The 14,423-nt window shown below is 41.5% G+C and overlaps 1 protein-coding gene and 1 pseudogene across 2 annotated transcripts in view; one reads left to right on the forward strand and one right to left on the reverse strand.

Annotated features, from left to right (window-relative positions):
• ELOVL7 (ELOVL fatty acid elongase 7) overlaps positions 1-14,423 on the reverse strand; it is a 77,766-nt gene that overhangs the window by 34,892 nt on the left and 28,451 nt on the right. The gene's annotated exons all lie outside the window — the stretch shown is intronic.
• On the forward strand, positions 13,679-13,949 carry LOC102265007 (small ribosomal subunit protein eS27-like; annotated as a pseudogene).

Raw genomic sequence — 14,423 nt, forward strand, 5'->3', positions numbered from 1 at the left:
TGACTATGTGGGATGTGTATTTTCCAGCATGTATTTTTTAAGATTTATTTGTTTATTTATTTTTGCCCATGTTAGGTCTTTGGTGCTGCACGTGGGCTTTCTCTAGCTGCAGCAAGCGAGGGCTACTCTTTGTTGTGGTGCCCGGGCTCTGCATGGCAACGGCTTCTCTTGTTGCAGAGCATGGGCTCTAGGTGCGTACGCTTCAGCAGTTGTAGCACACAGGCTCAGCAGTTGTGGCTCACGGGCTCAGCAGTTGTGGCACACGGGCTTACTTGCTCCATGGCATGTGGGAACTTCCTGGACCAGGGATCAAACCCTTGTGCCCTGCATGGGGGAATCCCAGATTCTGAACCACTGGACCACCAGGAAAGCCCTCAGCGTATTATTTTAAATCCTTTTTTCCCTTCGTCATCTATTATGACTTCAAATTTAAATAAAGTAAGTCGAGAATGTGAACAGACTCAGTGAAAAATTATTTCAAAGGATAGATTTTCAATTTTGCTAATTACCATATACTTGTGTGTACTGCGATTATACGTATATACACATAAACACACACAGAGCAGAAGCGAAAAGTACATCATACTCCTTACACTTACCATACAGGGTTTTGTGTTTTATTTTTATGTTTCATATATACATTTGTGTTTCTCTTTGGCATTTCCTTAATCAGCTAGATTATGCAAATCACCTTGGGAATGAAACACAACAGAGAAGGCAAAAAACCAGAAAGATTTATCCTAGATTCTGAGTTATAAAAGCTTAGTTACATAGCCATACAGAAGAACTCAAGGGCCTAGACAAGAGATCTGGAAGGAAACCTTGGGAGTTTCCATGCCTCCTAGCACAGAAGAGCATGCTTCAGGCTTGGGAAAGGGGAGAGTCAGAGGGAAGGCAACTCGTGCTGATCTCAGAAAAAAGGGCAATAAGCCCTGGTGAGGTGCCAAGTAGGATTAAGGAAACAGAGAGGAGAGGGATCAGGCTCAGCTGCCTGGGTAGAGGGGGAACAGGTGGCTGATATGGCCTTAGGCAGCCATGGAGAGTGTCTCCCATGAGGTGAAAGGGCAGCATAAAGTCTCCTGAGTGCCCTCAGTGGACATGGCTGTGTTGCAGAAGAGCTGCAGAAAATGACGGAGCCGTGTAGCTAGCAGCAACGCAGACCTACACGGACTGGTGCTCAAAGACCTGAAGGGCCCTGGACATCTCAGGGGATGGCCGTGCAGACAGAGGACATGGAGACCAAAGGACTCCTTCTTCCCACTCACTTGATACACAAGCTTTCTGTAACTTGCTGAGAGATTTTGTTCTTACATGGCTGACTTTGTCAAAAGAGGTCTGAAACCATTTACGTATGGGATCAGACAGTACAAACTTCCTCTCTCCTCTACTCCTAAAAGTAGCGGTTGCCAGACCTGGTTGATTGCTAACCACCTAGAGAAAGATTAGTATGTCTGGGGAGACACTGATGATGGGCCAGGTTTGGGAACAACTTTTTTCCTTTTATTTCTTTCTAATTGAAAGATAATTGCTTTATACTATTGTGTTGGTTTCTTCCATACATCAACATGAATCAGCCATAGATATACATATCTCCCTTTCTCTTGAATCTCCCTCCCACAGAGAACTTCTTTTTTTTTTAAGAGTTTCTTCTTTATACTGCACAAACTGTTCTCTGACATGACAATATCCACAGTATGAGAAATACACATGATTCATGATAAAAGATTCAATAATGCGTGTCACTTGGATATGATAATATATCTGGGTCAAGAACGGGAAGAACAGGAGGTGCAATCAACAACGGAAACAATTTCTCTGATGATCCAAATAATTGCAACAGATATGAAATCTGCAGCATCTTGGAGTCAGCATATACACCCAAAATGTAAAGTATTTAAACTGTGTCAAGGGTGAAATAAGTTTCTTAAGCATTTGTGAAAAGAGAAATTATTGCTACATCTTAGGTCTTAGTAACTTACAGAAAATTAGAATATAAGCCTTGTCTTTTAGGCAAACAAAAGTGATCAACACAAATATCAAACAAAGATACTAAGCACCTAATTTCTGTTTTTCAAATGGGAATGTTATAGTATCAAGGATCATGCTTTCATTTGGAAATAACAGAACACAACTTGAAGTGCTAAGCAGTAAGAGCTGTTACACAGAAACATAGAAAAAGAAGTCCAAAGGTAGGAAAATTTCTTCCGAGTTAGTTCATTTCTACTTTGTCATTTTTGTGGAAAAAGATGGTGATCGTCATTCCAAATATCACATTCTCATACACCTTCTTCCAGAGTAGTAGAAGAGTCTTTTCTTTGTGTCTCTTTTTAAGAGATTTAAAACCTTTTCCAATGCTCTCAGAGGCCCCTTAAACACCTCCTCCCACAACTGTATCACATTTCCATATTTAAATGAAGCACTGAAAAAGGTTTGGGCATGTAGTGGTTTCTAAAGGGTAATTGATATTGTGTTTATCCCCACCCTGCACATTTGGGGAAGCACATGGCTGTCTCCTGTGAAACCTGTATGCAGGTCAAGAAGCAAAAGTCAGAACCAGAAATGGAACAATGCACTGGTTCCAAATCGGGAAAAGAGTATGGCAAGGCTGTATAGTGTCATCCTGTTTATTTAACTTATATGTAGAGTGAAAGTGAAAGTGAAACGGCTTAGTCGTGTCTGACTCTTTGCGACCCCATGGGCTGTAGTCCACCAGGCTCCTTTGTCCATAGAATTCTCCAGGCAAGAGTCCTGGAGTGGGTTGCCATTTCTTCCTCCAGGGGATATTCCCGACCCAGGGATTGAACCCGGGTCTCCCACATTGCAGTCAGACACTTTACCATCTGAGCCACCAGGGAAGCCCATTGAATGAAGTGAGTGAAGTTGCTCAGTCGTGTCCGACTCAAGGCTCCTCCGTCCATGGGATTCTCCAGGCAAGAATACTGGAGTGGGTTGCCATTTCCTTCTCTAGGAAATGTAGAGTATATCATGTGAAATGCTGGGCTGGATGAATCCCAAGCTGGAATCAAGATTGCTGGGAGAAGTATCTCAGATATACAGATGACACCACTCTAATAGTAGAGAGTGAAGAGGAACTAAGGAGCCTCTTGACGAGGGGGAAAGAGGAAAGTGAAAAAGTTGGCTTAAAACTCAATATTCAAAACACTTAGATCATGGCATCTGGTCTCATCGCTTGATGGCAAATTGATGGGGAAAAAGTGGAAGCAGTGACAGATTTTATTTTCTTGGGCTCTAAAATCACCCTGAGTGGTGACTGTAGCCATGAAATTAAGATGCTTGCTACTTGGAAGGAAAACTATGACAAACCTAGACAGCTTATTAAAAAGCAAAGACATCACTTTGCCAACAAAGGTCTGTATAGTTAAAGCTATGATTTTTCCAGTAGTCATGAATGGATGTGAGAGTTGGACCATAAAGAAGGCTGAATACCAAAGAATTGATGCCTTTCAGTTATGGTGCTGGAGAAGACTCAAGAGTCCCTAGGACAGAAAGTAGATCAAACCAGTCAATTCTAAAGGAAATCAACCCTGAATAATCATTGGAAGGACTGATGCTGAAGCTGAAGCTCCAGTACTGTGGCCACCTGATGTGAAGAGTTGACTCACTGGAAAAGACTCTGATGCTGGGAAAGATTGAGGGAAGGAGAAGAGGGGGTAACAGAGGATGAGATGGTTGGAAAGGACAGGGAAGCCTGGCGTGCTGCAGTTCATGGCATCGCAGAGAGTTGGACATGACTTAGTGACTGAACAACAATGGCTTGAGGGTGGAAGGATGAGTCTGAAAAAGGCAGAAGACTTGATAACCCACAAGGAAGAAAGAGGGGTTGGCTTTGAGAAACAATGTCTGCTTAAATTGTGATTTGAAGAGATCACTCTTCAGTGGCATTTCAAATAGGAACCAAAGCTCCAACAGGGAGCTTACCCATCTAAGTGCTCTCTGCTCATCCTGGTGATGGGTGTTCAGGATAGACTAATCTTGAGTTTTTGTTTGTTTGTTTGTTTAAAAAAACATGATTGATAAGTTAAGCATGTTTTGCAATACCATATAAGACTTTCTAGTGACCCTTACATGTCTGCTATTTAGGACTATCTTGTGCCAGTCTCTGATGATACAGATAACACACTATAAATCCATAAATATAGACAGTACAGAGCTGGACACACACTTGTAATTGTTATGATCACAAAGAGTCAAATACAACTGAGTGATAACACTTTATATATTATTATTTAGCTGAATCCATTGTGGAATTATCCACATTATATGCAGTCCTACAGCACAGCATAATAACCAGTACTGATATCTGCCTCTGGTGCATTGGGACAGCCAGGTCGGTTTTCACGGGGGGTCTTCTGTCTGGTGGACTGGACACTCATGCCCCACTGCTGTCCATTATTTTGCTTCTCACTCCTGCTTGTACCTGTACCTCTATGTTAGGTAGTTACCACACTACATTTTATCTGTAGACACATCTTGCATCACTTAAAACTCTAGTAAGTTCTTGTGGAGTAATAAGAGGGGTGTCATGTACAAATGTACATCTCACACAGAACTACACCAGGGGAGGGAAGGCAAGAAATAAATGTCCATGGTATGAATCAATCAAGTAATGATCAGAGCTAATGTTGACACTTTGTTGCACTGACTAGCAGGAAGGTCCAATGTTCTCAACTTCAAATTAAGTTAAAGTATAAGGAAATGAGGCATGTTTATCTGTAAATAATTCATTGACAAGGTCAACTTCTCAGTTACTTGCAGTTTACTTGGATTTTCTTGTGCCTTTTGCCTTTTTCTGAGATGTTATACTTGATCTCTCAAAAGATTTCCTTTAATGGGATTTGATTCTGAAAAACTTGAGGAGTGTTATTTTCATTAAAGGTCAATTGTACTTTTTTTCTCTATTTAACTCTAGAAATAAAATTATTTGTATTTCACTCATTTGAATTGTGACCATTTAATGAAATTCTCATGGCTTAAAGGAAGACATGAACATTTAAGTTAGAGTATAACATATATATATATTCTATATTTATATTCTATATGTTTAAAAATATTATATAATTCTATATACATATATATATTATATAAAACTATATAGTGGAAGTGAGAAATAGATTTAAGGGACTAGATCTGATAGAGTGCCTGATGAACTATGGACAGAGGTTCGTGACATTGTACAGGAGACAGGGATCAAGACCATCCCCATGGAAAAGAAATGCAAAAAAGCAAAATGGCTGTCTGAGGAGGCCTTACAAACAGCTGTGAAAAGACGGGAAGTGAAAAGCAAAGGAGAAAAGGAAAGATATAAGCGTCTGAATGCAGAGTTCCAAAGAATAGCAAGAAGAGATAAGAAAGCCTTCCTCAGCGATCAATGCAAAGAAATAGAGGAAAACAACAGAATGGGGAAGACTAGAGATCTCTTCAAGAAAATTAGAGATACCAAGGGAACATTTCATGCAAAGATGGGCTCAATAAAGGACAGAAATGGTATGGACCTAACAGAAGCAGAAGATATTAAGAGGAGGTGGCAAGAATACACAGAAGAACTGTACAAAAAAGATCTTCACGACCCAGATAATCACGATGGTGTGATCACTGACCTAGAGCCAGACATCCTGAAATGTGAAGTCAAGTGGGCCTTAGGAAGCATCACTACAAACAAAGCTAGTGGAGGTGATGGAATTCCAGTTGAGCTATTTCAAATCCTGAAAGATGATGCTGTGAAAGTACTGCATTCAATATGTCAGCAAATTTGGAAAACTCAGCAGTGGCCACAGGACTGGAAAAGGTCAGTTTTCATTCCAATCCCAAAGAAAGGCAATGCCAAAGAATGCTCAAGAGAAGAAGAAGAAGAAAAGTTGCTCAGTCGTGTCTGACTCTTTGCGACCCCATCGACTGTAGCCCACCAGGCTCCTCGGTCCATCGGATTTTCCAGGCATGAATACTGTAGTGGGTTGCCATTTCCTTCTCCATACTACCGCACAATTGCACTCATCTCACATGCTAGTAAACTAATGCTCAAAATTCTCCAAGCCAGGCTTCAGCAATACATGAACCGTGAACTTCCAGATGTCCAGCTGGTTTTAAAAAAGGCAGAGGAACCAGAGATCAAATTGCCAGCATCCGAAGGATCATCGAAAAAGCAAGAGAGTTCCAGAAAAACATCTATTTCTGCTTTATTGACTATGCCAAAGCCTTTGACTGTGTGGATCATAATAAACTGTGGAAAATTCTGAAAGAGATGGGAATACCAGATCACCTGACCTGCCTCTTGCGAAACCGATATGCAGGTCAGGAAGCAACAATTAGAACTGGACATGGAACAACAGACTGGTTCCAAATAGGAAAAGGAGTACATCAAGGCTATATATTGTCACCCTGCTTATTTAACTTGTGTGCAGAGTACATCTTGAGAAACACTGGCCTGGAGGAAGCACAAGCAGGAATCAAGATTGCCGGGAGAAAGATCAATAACCTCAGATATGCAGATGACACCACCCTCATGGCAGAAAGTGAAGAGGAACTAAAAGGCCTCTTGATGAAAGTGAAAGAGGAGTGAAAAAGTTGGCTTAAAGCTCAACATTCAGAAAACTAATTTAACGGCATCCGGTCCCAACATTTCATGGCAGATAGATAGGGAAACAGTGGAAATATTGCCTGACTTTATTTTTCTGGGCTATAAAATCACTGCAGATGGTGACTGCAGCCATGAAATTAAAAGACGCTTACTCCTTGGAAGGAAAGTTATGACCAACCTAGACAGCATATTAAAAAGCAGAGCCATTACTTGCCAATAAAGGTCTGTCTAGTCAGGATATGGTTTTTCCAGTGGTCATGTATGGATGTGAGAGTTGGACTATAAAGAAAGCTGAGCACTGAAGAACTGATGCTTTTGAACTGTGGTGTTGGATAAGACTCTTGAGAGTCCCTTGGACTGCAGGGAGATCCAACCAGTCCATCCTAAAGGAGATCAGTCCTGGGTGTTCATTGGAAGGACTGATGTTGAAGCTGAAACTCCAATACTTTGGCCACTTCATACGAAGAGCTGACTCATTGAAAAAGACCCTGATGCTGGGAAAGATTGAGGGCAGGAGGAGAAGGGGATGACAGAGGATGAGATGGTTGGATGGCATCATCGACTCGATGGACATGGGTTTGGGTGGACTCCGGGAGTTGGTGATGGACAGGGAAGCCTGGCATGCTGCAGTTCATGGGGTCGCAAAGAGTCAGACACAACTGAGAGATGAACTGAACTGAAAAATATTATTATTTGGGCTTCCCAGATGGCTCAGTGGTAAAGAACACCTACAGTGCAGGAATGCAGGTTCGATCCCTGTGTCGGGAAGATCCCCTGGAGAGGGAAATAGCAGCCCACTCCAGTATTCTTGCCTGGGAAATCCCATGTAGCCTGGCGGGCTACAGTCCATGGGGCTGCACACAACTGAGCAACTAAACAATAATAATGTTATGTATTGTATAGTATGTATATTTAGTATAATACAGTATGCTAAATTAGCTTTAGCTAATTCTGAGGTGGAGAGTTTGTGATTCCTCCAAATAAAATTTAGGAATATAACCTTGACTCATTAAGATCAAGTGTGTTGATCTTACATCTCAGTCAAACCTCATTCATGGGGTTCTTGGAAGGCTGAGGACAGTAACAATGCAGTCTCTTTTCATCAGTCTGTAAAATCCCTTCCCAGTCATGACTGTCATCCTACCCTTCGAACGACTGTAGCTCTCCTTTGCTCTCTTTGGAGAATGCTTCTCTGTTTAATTAATCTCAGTGTTAATCTAACACAAGTTCTAGAAAAAAGGAAAAATGAGAGATATAAACAATAAAAACTTGAAAGGGAAGAGCACAGAGTAGCAAAACGAGCCTTGCCAATAAATTTGACAATAGAGCCAAACTTATTATTTGGCGTACATTTAATTTTCATCATGAGACATGTGTTGTGATAGGGAAAAGTTTAACTGGTTGAAGCCTCTGTTGGTAAATCAATAACCACAGCAACAAGCCCCTGGCCATGCTGGAGCATAAGGCAAATGGAAAAAATAAGGGCTGGGCATATGATAAGAGAGAGGAACTGTTCCTGAATAGATATGACATACTGTAATTCATCACGGTGAAGATTCTGGATCCTACTGTCTCTAAAGGGTGCTTCATGGACTAAAGGGTGTGACTGTCCTCAGTTAACTGTCTCTCTTGCTTAAAGGTGTCCTCACTCACAGGCGCAATTCGAAAAGGCTTTTCATGAATCCTTATCTATATGCATTTCCCTGCCATCCCACAATTATGGCTTCTTCCTGAAGGCAATGGCACCCCACTCCAGTACTCTTGCCTGGAAAATCCCATGGATGGAGGAGCCTGGTAGGCTGCAGTACATGGGGTCACTAAGAGTCAGACACGACTGAGTGACTTCACTTTCACTTTTCACTTTCATGCATTGGAGAAGGAAATGGCAACCCACTCCAGTGTTCTTGCCTGGAGAATCCCAGGGATGGGGGAGCCTGGTGGGCTGCCGTCTATGGGGTCGCACAGAGTCGGACACGACTGAAGTGACTTAGCAGCAGCAGCAGCTTGAAACCCTGACCTTGGTTTTCAGAACACAGCACTTTTCCAACCGGCCTCATGCCTTTCTACCAGTCAGTTTTTTTGCAATTAAAAAGCTGCTTTTATTAAAGTGTTTAAAACCGGTGCTTCTGAAAAGAATGCCGTTTTAACAATGAGTTAATAAAAGCAAGCAAATCTAGCAATGGGTTGGTTAAAGCTTAAGCAGAAAATCCCAAGGAAGAAGCAAAACCACAAATGACAATCAACTATCTCACCAGACCTCAGTGGTTTTTGCTCAAAAACTGAAGAAGTGTTAACAGATTCTGGGAGTAGATTTGCAGGGAGATTTTATGAAGAAAGAAAGGGAGATGACCCAGCTTACCACTAGCAGTACAATTAGGTGTATCTGAAATCAACCATTGCTTCTATTTCTTGAGGTACAGGAGTAGGGTAAGCTGCTACCCATGTTATCCAAGAGAATAACATTCCCCACTTATCAAGGGCTCTGGGTCAAGTCCTATGCTAGGGATCTCACTCACATTATCTATTCAATACTTAACCCTCATATCAACTCTAGGGAAAGGATATTATCTAAATGGGGAGGCAGAGCGTGAGACCGTTAGAAAGCATCACCAACTCAATGGTGAAGTCAATTCGCCAAATTGAAGCAAATTCGTCAATCACCGACGAACTTAAGCAAACTCCAGGAGATAGTGGAGGACAGAGAAACTTGGAGGGCTACAGTCCACAGGGTCACAAAGAGTTGGACATGACTTAGGAACTGAACAACAACAACAATCTTAATGTCACAGATAAGGAAACTGAAGCTTAAGAGACTTGTCCCTAATCACACAGTTACTATGTCACAGAGCAGGTTTTCAAAGTTCAACAGGACTCTGGTCCGTGCCTATTCACCGCAGCACACAGCTTTCCAGTGTGTTAAGAGACACAAGATGTCAAAACAAACTTAGCCGGTCAACCAACATTTACTAAGACCATAAGCAGGTCCAGGATTATCCTGGGGATTCGGAAGTGGACCAGAGAACCACTTTATAGCCACTAGGATGGTGATCATCAAAAAGACAGACAATAACCAGGGAAGAAGAGGAACAATCATACATTGTTACTGGAATTGTAAAATGGTGCAGCCACCGTGGGAAAAAGTTTAGCAGTTCATCAAAATATAGGTATACCTTGTCTCATCATCATATATTCTATTCGCTTCACAGATACTGTGTTTTTCACAAAAAGCAGTTTTGTGGCAATCTCGCATTAAGCAAGTCTGTTGGCGCCATTTTTCCAACAGTGTTGATCCACCTTGTGTTTCTATGCCACTTTTGGCAATTCTTGCAATATTTCAAACTTTTGCATTTTATTTTTTTGCATTGTATTTTTTTACAGTGATCTGAGATCAGTGATCTTTGATGTTACCTAATTTTGATATAGACTGGAAAAAAAATATTCATGTGCCTTATCTCCATACTCACTTTATTGGGGTGGTCTGGATCCAAAAGTTTGATATCTCCAAAGTATGTATGCCTGCAGGTTGTGATAGTTCTGTTTAAATTAGTGAAGGTGATGTAAAACTGAATGCAAACTGAACAACAGAGGTCCCCTCAAAGTCTCAACAACACAGTTGGTAAAGCATTCACTAGGTTTCCCTGCCCTACAGAGAAGGGTGTGCTGAATGAAGGATTTAAAAGAAAGAATCATCTCTAGAGAGGAGAATGGAATCGGACATATTTACTTTGATTTTAACAAACAATCTTCTCACATAGACCTGGATCTCCTGAGCAGGATTATCCACTTGCACATTTACTCAATATTGGTTTTGTCTATATATATGACCAATTTTAAATGAATGACTTGGAATTCTAGTTTAGGAACCAGTTTCTTGGGTATGGCTAGCTTTGGGTATGGCTCACTAGACCCTAAGAATATACTCCCCGCTACCAAACACATGAAATGACTTCTGTATCTAGATATCGAAATTAGCCAGTGTGAGGACCATCCACAGAGACCACACACAGACACAACTTCCAAGACATCTGGGCCATTCTGGAAGTTCTCATCATCTGGAAGACCTTGCTTTGCTACTGTGATGATTCTTAACAGTAAAAGGAAACTTCAGAGCTAGAGACTCACCTGCTTTACTTCACCTTAAACCTCTATCCCATGAAAAGCATCTCAAGCACTACACTGCAACTAACAGAAATTTTAAGTGGACCATATAGGGTGTGTGAATTGATAACTTTGAACTCAAAGCACATAGAGAATTTTAAGTGGCAGCCTTTAAAAAGTTGGCTTGAAACTCCAACATTAAAAAACTAAGATCAAGGCATCCGGTCCCAGCACTTCATGGCAAATAGAAGGGGAAAAAGTGGAAGCAGTGACAGATTTCCTTTTCTTGGGCTCCAGAATCACTGCAGATGGTGACTGCAGCCATGAAATTAAAAGAGCCTTGCTTCTTGGATGGAAAGCTCTGACAAACCTGTACCGTGCCAAGTCGCTTCAGTCGTGTCCGACTCTGTGTGACCCTATGAACTATGGCCCACCAGGCTCCTCTGTTCACGGGATTCTCCAGGCAAGAATACTGGAATGAATTGCTATTTCCTCCTCCAGGGATCTTCCCAACCCAGAGATCAAACCTGTGTGTCTTAAGTCTAACTGGTATTGGCAGGCAGGTTCTTTACCACTTGTGCCACCTGCAAAGCCAACGTATTAAGAAGCAAAGACATCACTTTGCCAACAAAGGCCCATATAGTCAAAGCTATGGTTTTTCCAGTAGTCATGTACAGATGTGAGAGTTGGACCATAAAGAGGACTGAATGCCAAAGAATTGATGCTTTCAAACAGTGGTGCCGGAAAAGACTCTTGAGAGTCCCTTGGACTGCAAGGAGATCCAATCAGTCAATCCTAAAGGAAACCCACCCTCAATATTCATCGGAAGGACTGTTGCTGAAGCTGAAGCTCCAATATTTTGGCCACCTGATTCAAAGAGTCAACTCATTGGAAAAGATCCTGAACCTGGGCAAGACTGAAGGCAAAAGGAAAAGAGGACAGCAGAGGATGAGATGGCTAGACAGCATCACTGACTCAATGGACATGAATGTGATTAAACTCCAGGAGATAGTGGAGGGCATAGGAGATGGGTGTGTTACAGTCCATGAGGCTCCAATGAGTCAGACACAACTTAGCGACTGAACAACTTTAAATATATCCTAGCAAGCTAATGTAACGAACTGAAATCAAGACTGCTATTATATTACACAATAATCAGCCTACGGGACTTCCCCTAACAGATGTGATTTTAATTGGATTAAAGAATTTCTAGCATGTTTTCCCTTTAAATAACCCACATAAAAATACTTGTCATTCTTTAAATGCTTTTGTTCACTCTCTCCTATATAGGCACATCAAACTATGGAAAACAAGTAGCAAGGTTAAAAAACATGTATCTTGAATCACAGAACTGGAAAATAATTTAAGAATTATCTAAATCTATTCCTTAAATTCAGATAACTCAATAAGCAGATGAGTATTTTGTTTTTCCTTTAGGAAAACCAGAGTGAAACCAGAAAAACCTTGGAAAAGTTATCTGTCTTTGCTTAGCCTTTTCATTGGAAAGCAAGAACTAAAAATGGTGATTTAGGTTTGCTAAGGCAAAAGGGAACAATGGAGTTATGTTGCAGCCTAGAAGTGATGTCAGTTTTTATCTTAGACTGATGGAGTAAAGAGACATCTCCGGCAGGCCTGAGGCATGTCCTAGCACAGTGTGGGATCATGCTAATAACAAGGCCAGAATATGTCTGTGCTCTGCCCACTTGTTCTAGACCTGGGTCTGGGCAATTTTAATCTTTCTAAGTCTCTATTTCCTATCTACAACATAGAGATAATATACACCCCTCAGAAAGGTTTTGTGAGATTAATTGTGTGGTTCACCTTAATTACTACATATTCTAAAGGCCTTACTTTAACAGATTGGGATCAATAAGCTAAGATGAACTCCTGGAGGCCAAGGAGTGAATTATTTACCTGTATCCTAGCACATCCACAACAGTACAAAGTTAATTCTAGACCAACAGGCCAAATTATACCAGAATAATTTTGAAACAAGGTCAACTCTGGTCATCTCAACATGTAGCTCATGGGAAATATACACTGAGAGTTTAGTGTCTCTTCATGTTATGATACTTCCTTACTTATTTATTTGCTTCACAGCTTGTGGGATCTTAGTTCCTCAACAAGGAATTGAATCTGGACCCTCGGCAAGGAAAGCCGGGAGTCCTAAGCACTGGCATGCATGCATGCTAAGTCACTTCAGCCATGTCAAACTCTTTGCGATCCCACCAGGCTCCTCTGTCCATGGGATTCTCCAGGCAAGAATACTGCAGTGGGTTGCCATGCCTTCCTCCAGGGAATCTTCCCAACCCAGGGATTGAACCTGCATCTCTTATGTCTCCTGCATTTACAGGCAGATTCTTTACCACTAGCGCCACCTGGGAAGCCCCTTAGCCACTGGATGGTCAGGGAATTCCCTGGTTGTGATACTTTAAATATTTGAAAAAATTAACCAGTATATGCAGGAATTTAGCATATGATTGACAGATGCATTTTTTAATTTTAATTTTAATTTTTGGCTGTGCTGGGTCTTCGTTGCTGCACGGGCTTTCCTCTAGATGCCGCGAGCAGGGGCTACTCTCTAGTTATGGTGTGTTGGCTTCTCATTGCGGTGGCTTCACTCGTTGTAAAGCATAGGCTCAATAATTGTGTTGCAGAAGCTCAGCAGTTGCGGCTTCCAGTCTCTAGAGCATAGGCACAACACTTGTGGTGCACAAGTTGCTCCAAGTCATGTGGGATCTTCCCGGACCAAGGATCGAACCTGTGTCTCCCGCAATGTCAGGCAGACTCTTTACCACTGAGCCACCTGGGAAGTCCCTATGCATTTTCAATTATTGGGGAAAATATAGATGACAGTAAATAATGTTAGACAAATGGGTTACCAATTGGAAAGAAATTGGAATCCACATCTCATACCAAAATAAACTTCAGAGAAATAAAAAATTTAAACATTTAAAAAATGAAACTGCTTTTTCCGGTGGTGACGACCTCCTCACGAGAACATGCCTCTCGCAAAGGATCTTCTTCATCCCTCTCCAGAAGAGGAGAAGACGAAACACAAGAAGAAGCTCCTGGTGCAGAGCCCCAGTTCCTATTTCATGGATGTAAAATGCCCAGGATGCTATAAAATCACCACCGTCTTTCGCCATGCACAAACAGTAGTCTTGTGTGTTGGCTGCTCTACTGTCCACTGCCGGCCTACAGGAGGGAAAGCAAGGCTACAGAAGGATGTTCTTTCAGACGGAAGCAGCACTAAAAGTCCCCTGTATCAAGATGAATGGGAAATCATCCCCATAAGCACGTTTTGCATACAAAAAAATAAAAGAAACTATAAAAATTCCTGGTGACTGGGGGGAACCGAGTGAAGGACCTTTCCATACTAATTTTGCAACTACCTATGATTCTATAACTATTTCAAAATAAAAAGTTTAAAAAACATTTTGTGAAATCTGAGATAATTCTTTCATAATTCTGAAATGAGGAATGGTCTTTCCAACCACGACACAAAGTCAAGAAGTCAGACATGTCCAGTTTGTAAACATGTGAAGCCCACCTAAAATGAAATGTTTGTGTGTGTCAAAAGCCTAAGTTATACAAAATCAAAAGACATGTCAAACAAGGACTTCCCTGCTGGTCCAGTGGCTAAGACTACACACTCCCAATGCAGGGGGCCCAATTTCCATTCCTGGTCAGGGAACTAGATCCCACAGGCTGCAACTGACTAAAGACT

The sequence above is a fragment of the Bos mutus genome, chromosome 20 (assembly GCF_027580195.1).
Source record: "Bos mutus isolate GX-2022 chromosome 20, NWIPB_WYAK_1.1, whole genome shotgun sequence".
NCBI lineage: Eukaryota > Metazoa > Chordata > Mammalia > Artiodactyla > Bovidae > Bos > Bos mutus.